The following is a 14782-nucleotide window of genomic DNA, read 5'->3' as shown; positions in this document are numbered from 1 at the left end:
CTCTTAATGAATAGAATGATTTGTTCTAATGGTGTTTGTAAATAGGATCTCAAGTCCGCATCTTGTACAGCAATTAACCAATAAGAAGAATATATGCAGTGTGTTATTTGTTGAAACTGTACTTCCAATTTGATTTGAAACTGTCTCATTGCTATCTGTTTATCAATAAAGTTTTGAAAAAAAAAGAAATTACTTGGCTTATTTGTATTTTCTTTGATCTTTCATCATTTTGAAATTTAACTTCCAGAATTTGTTTAAATTTCATCCACTTCAGTGGATTTGTGATATATTTTGGCAACCTAGGAGTTTTTTTTTTTTTTAACAAGAAGATTCTGTTTTTTCTTCTTATAGCTGTGTTTCTTTGTATAGATTGTGTCCTCCTGTGTCTTGTAGGGATGATTTGGTAAATGGCTTTTTTTGTGATGTGCTTGTGGCTGTGGATCTGTTCCTGTGACAGTTTTGCCATAGGCAGGTCTTTTTTTTGGTGGCCCACTCAGCTTGCCCTGGGGAGGGGCTGGGACAGCATGTGGTACCAGAAATTGAACAGCTGTTCCAGTGGTTGCCTACGCTTGCCTAAACAGGCACTTTAGACGGCTGAGCTATGTCGCCAGCCCCAGGCATAGAATGTTCTAATTGCTAGGTTCAAAGCCCTAACACAGTGGCTGGGGAGATAGTGCAGTAGAATAAGCACTTGCCTGGGAAGTGCAAGGTCCTGAGTTCAATCCCTGGTTCCGCAAAACGAAACAAAACAAAAGCCCTAACACTATTTACAGAGGAGAAGATAACTACCAGTAACATGGACACTTGACAAGCCAGCCCTCTATTATAACAGCTTATTAGGAGGTTCTTTTAGAGGATATACATACTTTGGTATGACAGAAAAAGACAGGGAGAGTAATAGAGTAAAATATGGTGGAAAAAAATTAAACCTTCTTGAAACGTAGGTTAACTGTAATACATATGTATAAAAGTGAGGAGAAGATCAAAGAAAAAGGTAAAAAACATGAAGTCAAGTTTAAGGAAAAGGAGGTGAGAAACATAAAACTGGGAAAAATAAAGAATAGCATGTAAGGAGACATAATAAACAGAAGCTTCATTTATTATATCCAGTTTTTGAACGGCTATGAAGCAAAGTTAGATATCATGAAGAAACCAACACTGCTGAAGATACGTATAATTGAGTACCTGAAACACGACAAAAGCAACAGGAGGGATCCTATACAGGTAGCTCAGTCTGTACACACATAGAAAACAAGACCAAGTTCAAGCAAAAAAATAAAGTAAAAAAACTAACTTCCCTGCAACTATCAAGGCTCTCTGCTTAGGCGGAATAGTTTACGTTGGCTTTTCTATGCTGTTGTCATTAGACAGACATGGTTTGGAACCTCTAGCCTTGAAAGAGTGCTGGCAGGGTCCTCTTCCTCATCCTTTTCTGTGCTGCCGACACAAGCTCCTGACCAGATGCCTTCTGTGGACTCTGCTGTTTGTTCCCCCATGCTCCCATCTCTTAACACCCTCGAAATTTCACTTGAGAGTTGTGCATCTGTTCTGCCAAGGCACTTGCCGTCTGCAACATCAGTGGCACAAGGGGTCAGGCTGCACCTCCCTGTCCCATGCACCAATCCGATCACCTCCCCTTCCATAGGTTGCTCTAGTTTTCTACTCTGGGAGTTTCTGTGGGCCCCATGGTTTCAGAGACCTCTTGGTACTTGAGAATAGAGTGTCTGCAGGCACTGCACAGAGTGTTTCCTCCACCCTCAGTCCAAGGTTCCCAGCTGCTCAGCTTCTTGTTGATCTCTCTCCAGCCTGTAATTTCTGTGGGGTTGGGAATCAGCCAAAGAAAGTCCCACTGGGGTCACTGTGGAAACCTTCCCCACCCTAGGTTCTCCCAGGTCAGAGTTCTTGCAAACCCTTTTCTCACTGTGGCAAGATACCACCCACAGGAGCTGGTTCCATGTGTGTCTGTACTCCCTCAGGACCATGCCCTCCGCCTCATGCTCTACCGGGCCACACTGGTCCTATTGTAGCCACTGCCGCTTAAATGAGTCTCTAGCTGCACTTTCTGTAGTTTCCTGGTCCAGAAGGGCTACCTGGCAGATCCTCCCTCCTTGGTTATGTGTCCCACTAGGGTAACTCGGCCCAGTGGATGCTGGAGGATAGCTGGATGTTGTCTGGCAGCTCCTGTCTTTCTCCCTTGGAGGGCTTGTACATGTTCCAAGCTGGCATATTCCCTCTTCTGTTCTATAGCCGCTGCCAGAATCCAGTGATGGTCCGGCTCACTATATTAACCGGTGTGAATCTAATCTTTGCATCTCTCCTTTCAAGTAGCCTTCCCATCAAAGGCTCTCATGTGCATGCTGCAGCCAAACGCCTTTGACCACGGTGCATGTCCTGAAGATGCCGCAGAGCTTGTCTGTCTCTAGGCTGCCGTCCTGGAGCTCTGGGGGAGGTTTTGATTCAGGTTGCAGCCCATGGTGCACAGGCCTCATTGCTGCCATGGTGGTGGGAATAGGGCAGAAGAGCGTGTTTACTTAATGACACCCTGTCTGGTGTGCAGAGATTCTGCCAGCACCGTGGAGTCACAGGCCACTAAGCACAGGGACAGAAGACAAACTTCAGTGATTGACATATGTGAATGGATCCAGAGGAGTAGGGTGCATTGTCTGTATCACTTACCAAATAGCATGGGCAGCCAGGAATGGCCTACAGAAGGCACAGTCAGAGTGGTAGCTCAGAACAATGCTCTAAAGAATGAAGTGTCACCGTGCAGAAAGCATGTGTATGTTACATCCCAGACTCTTATTTGCTCCCCTGTATCCAGTAGGAGGACTAGCAACAAAAGCCAAAGTGGAGAAACTGGTAGTGTTGCTCTCTGGCACTCCTCATGACCCACTGTGGATTTCGTGTACCTCTCCCTGCAAGTGTGTGTTCTGTGTATTTTGGGGGCTCCATCCATGAAGAAACTCCCTTTGCCAGGGGCACAGCATGAGCACCATGCCAGTGCACTATAGCTGCCATTCTCCCATCTCCAAGGACTCATGCCAGGGTGAGAGGAGGTGGAAAGCAGAAGGGTCTTTCTGCCTAGGGGGACTGCACTGCAGTAGCACATGGAGGGGCAAGCTGATGATCCTCAGTGGAGAAGTGGTAGAGCATATGTGGTACCAGCAGATTCACCTAGGCGACAGTTACTATTACCCTGGGCAACACTCATGTGAATGGACACGTGTGGCCATGGAGAGCTGAGCACACTGTGCCCCATGAGGGATGAAGATGCAGAAGGCAGAAGTGCCCATCACAGCATGTACTCTGGTTGCCAGCTCTCCTTTTCACTCCTGCTTTCTTTTTGACATATACCAGCCATGCCCCTTGAGCAGACAGAAGCCCACATACCATTATGTTGGACCTGAGACTCCAAACCAGGCCCAAGTGCAATGAAAGAAAGCCCTCTTAAAAGTTTTGGTGAAGATGACAACGTGGGTTGCTCACTTACCTTTCTATTCTGTAACATGCACCATGAGGAGTGCTCATTTGTGAAGGCTTCCAAGTGAATATAGCCTGTAATTCTAATATATATATATTACTATATATAATTATATATATATGATTTCAAAAGAGATGATGGTGATACCTTGGGAAAAATTTGGGCAAACTACCACATTTCTTGGTTTTGGGTCAATAATCTTATGTGTCAAAAACCCTTACTTACTTGAGTGGAGTGGTGAGCCCTCCTGTTTCCTAATTTTGATCACAGTGTGGACGTTGCAGGCTTTATTTTTGAGGTTGTCCATTTTTCTGACCCAACTCAATATTTTCCTTCTGAATTCTTCAGATGACTTTAGAATTTAGGCAAGCTTGTCCAAACAGTTTCTTTCCCTATATAAGTACCTAATGCAGACAGTAACCTGGCCAAGTCTTTATAGATATGATTTCTGGTGCAGAATTGTCTTTTTGTTTATTTACTCTTGATATTCTTCGAGTCTGAAAGTACAGTCCTGGAATGCAGTGGTCCTTTGGTTACTTGGAGCATACCAAACTTGGGCATTTCTGTGACTTCTTACTCCGAGGAAAAGCAAGGGAACACGATGGGCAGCATGTTTTGGTTCATTGTGAAAAGTCAACCAAAGAAAGTCTTTTGACAGCCTCCAGCCTTTTCAGAGCTCTCTTGCACAACTTGATATTCCTTTCTTCCTCAAAGAAGTGCTCATTTATGTCGACTTGTGTTTTCCTTGTTCTTATTCTGTTCCTCTCCAATGTCTCTTCTTTCTTATCCCTACCTTCTTTTGGCATTCCTGTGCCTTATCCTGCCCACACTGCCAGTGACCTGGAACCACTTCACCTGCAACTGCAGCTCCCACTGCCTATGACAAAGCTCCAGGAACAGAGAAAAGGATCCGGTAAGGGCTCACTAGAACGTCTGTGTACCAGTGATGATTAAATGCACTTGTACCAAGCAGGATGGTGTTGAGCTGTCTCAAATCTCTGGTAATAATTAAATACCACTTTAAGCAACACTCCTGTAGGGCCTTAATGCTGCCCTGCCCTGCTGCCCTTTTTGGTTCAGTATCCACAACCTGAACTATCAAATATTGTTTGTAAATATCCAACAAGCAGATCACACTCTGTGAAGTTGGAACTACTTTACTCTTTTAATATAATTTCTTAAAATACTTGAATAGCCAATTCAAGCTTTGAATATGATCCTTGGCTCCATATTTTCTTATAATTTAATTTAACACAGAGAAACACATTTTTAAACCCTCAAGTTTTTATTTCAAAACAAGAATGTCCGAATCCGTAGAGGGATCATCCATCTTCTCTTCCAATAAGGGCCACTGTGATGTCCTTCACTGTAGCTCCCACTGAGTTTATTATTTTTTTATGAGACACATTGTAAAAACATACTTTATTTGCCTGAAAAGTTAAGGAACAGAAATGTTCATGGACATGACTTCAAAAACTCTGGACATTTCTGGGTACTTAGGACTTTGAGGCTCTGAGTCCTGTCTTAATGGGTCTATAATTAAGACAATTCATTACTTTTTCTTTATGCAATTGCATGTGCACAACGTTACAAGTATCAGTCCAAATCATAACTAGATGACTGCAGAGTAGCGTGATGGGGAAGGACAGTAAAAAGGAAGATTCTTCCTCGGTGACAGGCAGAGAGGAAAGGGAATGAGGTAACAGGATGTATGCAGTGTACTTAAAAAGATGGAGATAATTTCACTCACTAGAATCCCTCTTAGGAAAGCACTGTCCTTTGGAAGGTTTTCCTGAGAATGACATGAGAACTTCTTAAGAACATGCTCAGGTACAACAAAAGTTGCTTACTAGTGTTCAGATAAGGGGATTGTTAGCTACATGGCCTTTTTTTGCTGGGCAGTGATAGATTTAAGATAACTGAGCTAAGTACAGATCGTATGGGTAAATGAGTTGTGTATTGGAAAAGAAGGAAGGCGCTAAGGTGGCTGAACCCTGAAAGGGAAAGACAGTAAAACCTGCTTAGAAAGGACTTCTGAGAATAAATGTCTAACAGGATATACGACATGAACTCTTCTCCAATTTTTACACATCTCTTCAGTGAAGGTCCTATTTATGAATATTTCTGTGGGTAGATTCTTTGGACAGAGCTTGAAGAGGTGCTGAGTTTTATATCAGGAACATAGAAATAAAATATGTGAACACAGAAAAACAGAAGCTAAAGAGGTGACATTTCAATGATACAAACAGCCTGCTGCACACACATGCCATAGGTTCACCACCAGTGGTCTAGGCAGCTTGAACTTGAGCAAAAACAAATGAGAAAGCATACTCCACTTGTAATCACCCTAATAGGAAAAATAAGTCAAAGAGCTTCATCTGTCAAGAGCCTGCCACTTAGGAGGTAGAGGTACCTAGGATGCAGTAACTCCATGTAATCAACTATTCATTTACACAGCCAAACAGATGAAACTGGAGATAAACCCACTTTATAGATCCAGACCATGACCAGTTATGTTCCCAAGGACTGGTTTTAAATTCACTGTATTCAATCTAGGTAGTAATTAGTCATAAAAAATATGCAAAAGGTTTCAAACAAGGAAGGAATGGATCAGCCTACCTGCCACACCACATTGTGGTTAAGAGGATCTTGCTTCTCACAGGTACTGCGTGATAGTCCTACCTCATTTTTAAGTTGGGGGTAAAATTCCCATATCATTGATGGTTTCACAACTTTGTACATTGCCTAAAAACCATTGAACTGAATGCTTTTAACAAGTAATTTTATGGTATGTAAATTATATTTCAATGAAGCTTTCTAAAACAGTACCCACAGCACAGAGATACTGTGAACATAAAAATGTAACTATTTAAGCACTGTGCCTGGCATATAGTAAATAATAAATATTAGTAGTCAGTATTAGTGTTGATAGACAAAGAATAGAAAAATGAAGATATGTAAAGTTTGACTTTGAAAAAAAGAAATAACTATTTGGCTGTTTGAAACCCCAGAAATCATTTAGCTCAATTCCTCTCATTTGACAAATAAAGTTATGGACCAGCAGTTGAAATGCCTTGTTATAGGCCCAGCTCAGAACAGATCCCAGATCCAAAATCTGCTAAATACTCATGAGTACAATTCCCACTATCATACATTGCCTGAAACATGAAAAATTATGTGTATTTGCTTAAAGAACAGATAATGTGTAGAATGAGAGAGCAAGAGAATGTTGTAGAAAGAAAACCCAAGACCATCTAGCAAACCAAGAAGCTGTCACATCTGGACCCAGCAGCAAGGACTCTCACCCATAGGGTCCAGGTTATGAGAGCTGAAGTGCTTTGGCAAGGTCATGCCCCACTTAGATGAACTGGCTCATCCCTCTGGCCAGATATGTAGCAGAGGTGAAATTGCAACAATTGTACTACCTCCTGAAACATCAGTACCTGAGACCAAAGTTAATAGACAATCCTTGGGCAGTCACACTGAGCAGCCTAAAGTGGATACAACTGCTCAGGAATCCCTTCTGTCATGCTAGGTACACTGGCCTCAATTGTTTATACCCTGACCTTACTAATCAGTCCCTCTGGATTATAAGCCCTTCACTTACACTCTTGTACACTGCCTTGTCAGTTTCTTCCTTCATGACATTCTCTTACAGGAATGAAGAAACCTATGAAGAGATGTAAAAATAACCATGCTTCCTACTGTTTCATTAACCTTGCCATCTTTTAAGGGGAAATAACAGCATGGCTGGAAAATTTTTGAAGTTTAATCATTCCAAGACTAAACAGTGGACAGAAGAATAAAGTGTATCTTCTAGGTCATGACTTTCTAAGACTTCAGAGGATAATGTTCAATGAGTCAACTCTAATTCTTATAAGGTGGTAAATACTATTCCTCCACTTTTTATCAAGAGCAACAATTTAGGCTAGATGGCAGGTACAGACACTTAATGTTATGTGATTTCACTGGGGAGAGAGGAAAGGGAAGAGGAACGGAGAATTAAAGCCTGAAACAGCTTTTATAATTTAACTCACTGCACTGAAGTATCTCAATATATAGTTCATAAGTGTCTCAACCTGTTGAACCAACTGTTGAAATAAAAATCAATGGAACAGAGAAGGTTGTCCTTTTATCTGATAACTTGAGGTGCAGATTGTGAAAAAATGAGTAAGTCTGACTTCAGCCTTTCCCTGAAGGCTTTCTTCTTTTGTGGATCATTCCATACAGTGAACATTCTGATGGCGAAGGAGGTGAGAGCTCCAACTAACGATCTTCATAAGGCTAAAAGCATTCATAAGGCTTCTCACCACTGTGAATTCTCTGATGTATGATAAGTTGGGAGTGCTTGCTGAATGTTTTGTCACACTCATTACATTTGTAAGGTTTCTCTCCAATATGAATTTTCTGGTGAAGAAGCAGCTCAGAATTATCCCAAAAGGTTCTTGCACACTCATTACACTGATGAGGCTTCTCTCCATTATGGATTCTCTGGTGGACAATGAGGTGAGAAGTCCACCTGAAAGCCTTCCCACACTCAAAACATTCATAGGGTTTTTCTCCAGTGTGAATTCTCTCATGTCTAAGAAGTTATGAATTACCCCTAAAGGCCTTTCCACATTCTTTACATACATAGGGCTTCTCACCAGAATGAATTCTAATATGCTTAATAATCTCTGAGTTTTGGCCAAAAGTTTTACCACATTCATTACATTCATATGGTTTGTCTCCTGTGTGAATTCTTTGATGTCAGATAAGCTCAGAACTCTGACCAAATCCTTTCCCACATTTATTACACAGATAGGGTTTTTTCCTGTATGGATTTTCTGGTGTCTAATAAGGCCTGAACTATGTTTGAACGCTTTGTCACACTCATTGCACTCATGATATCTTTCTTCAGTATGAATTCTCTGATGCTGAATAAGTTGTGAGCTAACCCTAAAGGTCTTCTCACATTCATTATATTCATAAGGCCTCTCTCCAGTGTGGATTCCCTGGTGTAAAATAAGGGCTGAATTCTGACTGAAAGCTTTGCCACATTCTTCACATTTATAGGGTCTCTCTCCCGTATGAATTCTATGATGGTGGATAAGATGGGAACTCTGGATGAAAGCCTTTCCACATTCATTACAAGCAAAAGGTTTCTCTCCAGCATGAGTTCTTAGATGCCTTCGAAGGCTTGAGTTAGTTCCAAATGTCTTTCCATATTCTTTGCATTCAAAGGGTTTTTCTCCACTGTGAACTCTCATATGCTGGATGAGATGTGAGTTCTGATTAAAGGCTTCCCCACATCCTTTACATGTATGAGGCTTTTCTCCCACGGATGTCCTTTGTGTTTTGTTAGGTTCTAAATTCTTTATAAAGTTTTGGCCAAAAATAAATGTACTAACCCTCTGTGCTAGAGCATCTCCCTGATGTGCCACCAGATTGGGGCTGGTGCTGTAACCTCTCTCACTCTCATTACTCTCCTGGTCTTTCTCACTTGAGAGTGACTTCTTAAAGATAACCCTGAAGTAAAGTCCTTCTCCTGATGAGACTGTTTCATAATCTCTTTTGAGGACTCTCTCAAATGTCTCTCTAATGTGTCCTCACATGCTGCTCCAAACTCATGACCTTGGTAAACCACTCTTGGAAGTTTTTCTAATGTTGATCCATATGGATGACATTCTTCAGAAATTTCTTCCTTGGGAATTATCTTCTTCTCAGTCTCCATCTCACAATCACAGGGCGCCACAGCCCCATGCTTGTGCCACTCGGATGCCAGTGCCGCTCTGCTGCTCTCAGAACCCCAGCTACCCATTTAGGTTTAATCAGATTCAGTTTCTTATTCATCATGGTATACTTTCTTTTCTATAACTCTTTTTGCTTTTGTAAGTCCATCAATAACAACTGAAGCCAGGAAAAGACCAAACCTGACAATAAGTAGAACTACTATAGTGTCCATGGTGATTTGAATTTTGGCTCTAAGACCTTCTATGCCAGGTGGAGGGTCACTATCCACACTGCCACCTACTCCTGGTGCCCCACAGTCTGGTGGCTTGAAACCACGTATACAGTGGCAATGCTTTTGATTATTGTACACTCCTCTGTAGTTGCATGTCTGCACTCCACAGTCAAAGCCCATATCTTCATGAAAAGTGCAATTCTGTCGATGACAGAATTTTCCTGGGCCACAGGTTGCACCATTTACTACAAGTCCCATTTCTGGTACCTCTGTGCCTTGGTGTGCATCATAACCAAAGCAGTGTATCTGTTTAGCTCCCTGTACTATTATATCATGAAATGTGGTGTGTTCGCCTCCTCCTGGAACTTCTTCAGGACAGCTACAATGCAATATTCCACAAAGAACATCATCAGCTTCACATTTAATATGCATAACTTCTGGCCTTCACAACCTAAGTCCACAGTTTCCAAATTGGTCACCAATTACATTCAATTTTTCATAGCATGATGGAGGAGCATCTTTTATTTGGAATCCAAAGAGTGCTTGACATTGCAAATCATGGTCACTGCAGTTTCCTCTCATACAAACAGCTACTGGTGAACATGGGGTTCCATCTTGGATATAGAAGTCATCGGGGCATATTTCATTTTTCTCAGTACAGTATTCTGACAGATCACAAGCGGATCTCGGCATAGAGTTCCAGGATGTGCATATTTACATTTCCTACAGCAAGGCTCCATGTCACACACAGCACCAAGATTGTAAATACAATTGGTTCCACAGCACTTACTTGAGGCACATTGTTTCACAGACCCGCAGTCACACTCCTCTTTGTTATTTATTATCTTGTCTCCACAACGAGGAGCTACATAAGGAAAATTATTGTACGGAGGATAATGCAAACTCAAGCAAGAGTCCCAATTAAAAAGCTTTTGGTGGAGGCTTTCAAAAGAGCAATTGCTGGCTGGTCATAAAGACCAGGCACAGAAGCCATATGACAATAAGTTCTTCAAAAACAGACACAACCGTGGTAGTCATGTGGCATTCCTATGTTATGACATATTGCATGAGCTGCTATTGTTGCACCCAGAAATACATGATACCTTGACATAAACACATATAATACACCCCAATTGGGGTTGCATATACCTCTATTGTTAGACATATAAAAGGCACCTCCCATTTTATGTCCTGTAAGAAGCAGTGAAGTAGAATGGCGAATACACTAATACCATCCATGTTGTTTCCATAAACCAAAGTCATTTATTGACTGTCCACCTCTTCCTAAATTCAGTGGATCAACCCTTGCCATATACACAAAAGATGTAGGAGTATATTTAAGCCTATTGGTCTAAAAATGCTATGTATGATGCTGTTTGAAAAAAACAACATTCTCTATGGTACAAGTATCGTTTCTCTCCATCATCTACAGTGACTTACTTACTGTATAGTGAAGATTCACACGTCTTTGATGTACCCACCACAAATAGGCAGGGGCAGCTCTTGGACTTTCTGCAAGTTTTACCTCTTCAAGTATTTGATTTGCCTCATCCTCTGGAATGTCACACCTTTCTTCTTCCTCTGACACATATTCTGACACAAGCTGAGAAACTATATGCTCAAATTTGGAAGAAGATCGTAGTGGCTTGATTTCATAAGTAAAGTCATCCACCTGCAGCATGCCGCGCAGACCTCCAGAGCAGGTGTCCAGCGTGGCTGCGGAGCCAGGAACCCCCTCCAGGTAGCTGTAGTAGTAACAGTCTCGAGGGACAAAGGGGTAGTCCTCCTGCATGGCCCCTTGGTCATTGTTGGTAAGAACAGGGAAGTGTTCCGGCAGTAAGTTCTTCTTGAGCTTCATGTGAATCACGTGCCTCTGGCCTCGGAAGTGCATGCTGTAGGAGAGCTGATCTGGCGTCTTGCGTCCACGCATTCTGTGGGGCACCTTCCTGGGGATAACAACTTCTGAGGAGGTGAAGCGCCACCTTGGTGGGTCTTGGGAACAGCAGATGGGGGACAGCACTGCCCAGATTGCAGACAGGCACAGAGCACCTGGCAGGAGATTTTGGGCCCCAGAGGGTCCCATGAGTAAGGGAGCTTGGGCCCATGCAGTGTGGTCAAGCAGAAGGCAGGCAAGACTGCTCCCCAAACAGGCGCTCTTTGCTGGCCTGTTTTGGGGGAGAGCATAGTGAGCTGTAGTCTTGGTCAATGGAAGGGCAGGGCTGGACTATTAAGTAACAGTGCTGTGGGTCCATGAACTGGCTACCCTGAGGGGCCTCTGGAAAAAGGAGAACATGGGGGCTACTCGTTAAAGTGGTGTACACCTGGGCTGAAATGGCTCCATATCTGAGTAGAAACCTACATGGGGCAAGAATGAGTCAAAGTGGCACATTTGGGTATTGTTAGGACTCTGTTCTCAAAAGGAAGTGAGGCAATGCTTATCATGTTACAAATGCACTTATGAACAATAGGGAAGTAGTATGTAGGAGAATAAGTAGGTTTTGCACAATTTTATGACAGATATGACTTGTCTCTTATTCATATGAGATAAGGCTTCAGCATGTCATAAAGATGAAACCTGAAATGGTACTAAAAGTTTAAGAGGATGTAGATATTTCCAGGAATGTTGAGAGTTTATGAGTTGAGTGGAATTGAGTGGGGAATTATTTTAAATTACGGTGGGTCATTTTTAGGGTTAGTTGTGTTTTTGGTGTAATCAGGTTGTATAATAGTACTATATCCTTATACTACTGCTAGAGCTATAGAACAGTATCCTGAGACATTAAGGTCTAGTGTTATTATTTAAGGGTCATTGTTCTTGGGGTCTTTATCTGAGTTTGTGGCATTATATTGATGAGTGATATATGAACATATTGAAGTTTTAGTTGATTATTATGGTATAGGTGAGTGAATTATTTATGATATAGAAGTGGGGCATGTAGGATTTCTAAGTGAAGATCCAGCTGGTATTGCTTCTATTTATCGCTCTAATTGTTGATTGATATTTGTAGCTGGATGATCATTATTTGCTGGAATTTTCATTGTTCTTGATAAAACAGTTCTGTAGTGGTGACTGAGGGAATGCTAAGTTCAGCTGTTGTTGGAGTCAAGTTCAGCTGTCAGAAAAATAAAAAGCTCCACATCCGTGTCAACCTTTTCCAGGTTATGATTCAGCAGTTCTAGCCTAGGTGATTGTGTGCATAGTCTTGTCCATGTTCATAAGCACTAATTTTCTTCCACAAATTGGAAGCAAAGAAGTGGTCTTTGATGGGTGAGCGGTTAACAAAACGTATTTGTTCAGTGAGATGATCCTTAGTAATGACATGGTATCCTTCTGATTGGTGCAAGAGCACTGACGAATCTCAAGTGTATTATGAGTAGAGAAAGAAACTAGACCAAACAGAGCCCTGAATGCACAAATTAAATTGTATGAAGTCCTAGAACATTGACAACTCCTCTATAGTACATTTAATGTAATCAGTAGTTCCCTGATATAGCTGTAATATAATAGGACATGGTGGGCCTTTTTGGTATGACGGAGAATAGAATGAAACATTCTAAGTGAGATAGCAGCCTCAGGCAAAACCTCAATAAAGCTAACTGCTTAAAATATGGCATGCCAAAACCAGGCATGCCATCCCACACATATAATCCTAGCATTCAAGAGGTTGAGGCAGGATGATCATTGCTTTTTGGAGACTAGCGTTGGCTACAAAGTGACCTCAAGGCCAACCTAAATGCATAGGGTCTCACAGTTCCTTTTTCTGTCAAAAAGACAAAAAATATGTGGTGGAACACACCAATAATTTTACCACTTGGGAGGCTGAGACAGGGGGATGAATTTGAGGCCTTCCTGCATTACATAGTTCAAGGCTTGCCTGAACTACTCAGTGAGAACTTGTCTCCAGATACAACAAAATTTTTTATTTATGTAGCATGCCAAATATACCTGAAGTGAGTCCATTTTTTTTTTGACTAAGCATCTGACTTTAGTATCTATGTGACCCTGAAGAGAACCATGGCCCATCACTAAGTCATGGCCTATAATTCTTGATACTTTGTGTCAAGCTGAGAAGTTTGGAAGTCTCTATGGGACTTTGCAGGGGTCCAGTGTCCTCGCTTTGTGAACATCTTCAGCCTGTGCATGAGGAAGTCAGGGAGCTGGTGTAAGTGCTATTGTCTTTAACAAATGGTTGTGGAAAAAATGACATGCCATAGGCTGAAAATTAAAATTAGATCCGTATCTATCATGATGCACTGAAATAAAGTGAACAGAGTGAAAATGGCCATCAAAGATCTAAATATTAAGCCAGAAACACTACCTGTACTAGAAAATAGGTAGAAATCTTGAAGACCTATGAGTAAGCAAAGCCTAAACTGCATGGGAAACAGTTCAAAGAGTTGACCACTGAGTTCTCATCCTGTTAAAAAGGCAAAGAAAACACCAATAGAATGAAAGAACAATCCACAGAGGGGGAAACATTGTTAGCTAACACTGCCTCACACAAAGGATTTATATCTAAAATTTATAAAGAATTGAAAAAAGTGAGATTCCCCAAATTCAAAGACCCAGCCCAAAAATGGACATCTGAGAAAAATACAAACTTCTCAGTTGAAGAAATACAAATGACAAATAAATACATGAAAAAATGTACATCATCATTGGACTATTTCAGAGATTCAAATTAAATAAGACCGAGATTTCATCTCATCCGAGTAAGAATGGCTATCTTCACGAAATGAATTACCAACAAATAGGGAGGAGAGGTTGAGGAAAGCACCACCACTTCACTGTTTGTGAAAATGTAGACTGGAACAACCACTTTGGAAAACAGTGCAGAGATCCCTCAAAAATCTATGAATAGAGGTCCCATTTAATTCAGCTACTCCCCATCTGAGCATTTTCCTGGGTGAATTAAAAGCATCACACCACAGTGATCTATACGCACCCATGTTTGTAGCAGCACAATATGTCATTGTAAAATCTTGGTAACTACCCAATTGCCCATCAACTGAGGAATCGATAAAAAAGATGTATTTTATACAATGATGTGTTGCTCAAGTATAAAGAAGGATAAACTTGACACGTTTCTAGGGAAATGAATGCGACTTGAGTCCATACTTAGAAATAAAATAAATGGCTTGCATGTGTAAACACCATATTGTCTCCCTAATGTAAGAAACTAAGAGAGTAAATAAGATCCAAAATGTTCAATAGATATTGTGAAATTGAAAGAAAATGCTCAGAACAAAAGAGAAGCTGGAATGGGGAAAGGAGAAAAGAAGGAAGAGAAAAAGAAAAAATATATATATATATGTGTGTGTGTGTGTGTGTGTGTGTATAATATAAGTGTACTTCT

General features: G+C 41.3%; 2 pseudogenes; both read right to left on the bottom strand.

The window, feature by feature from the left end:
* Positions 1-7613: 7613 nt before the first annotated feature.
* On the bottom strand, positions 7614-9194 carry LOC101564893 (annotated as a pseudogene).
* Positions 9195-9305: 111 nt separating this feature from the next.
* Positions 9306-11555, bottom strand: LOC101571664 (annotated as a pseudogene).
* Positions 11556-14782: the final 3227 nt, after the last annotated feature.

The sequence above is a fragment of the Octodon degus genome, unplaced genomic scaffold (genome assembly GCF_000260255.1).
Source record: "Octodon degus isolate 3935 unplaced genomic scaffold, OctDeg1.0 scaffold00007, whole genome shotgun sequence".
NCBI lineage: Eukaryota > Metazoa > Chordata > Mammalia > Rodentia > Octodontidae > Octodon > Octodon degus.
This window is presented reverse-complemented; position numbering and strand designations above follow the sequence as displayed.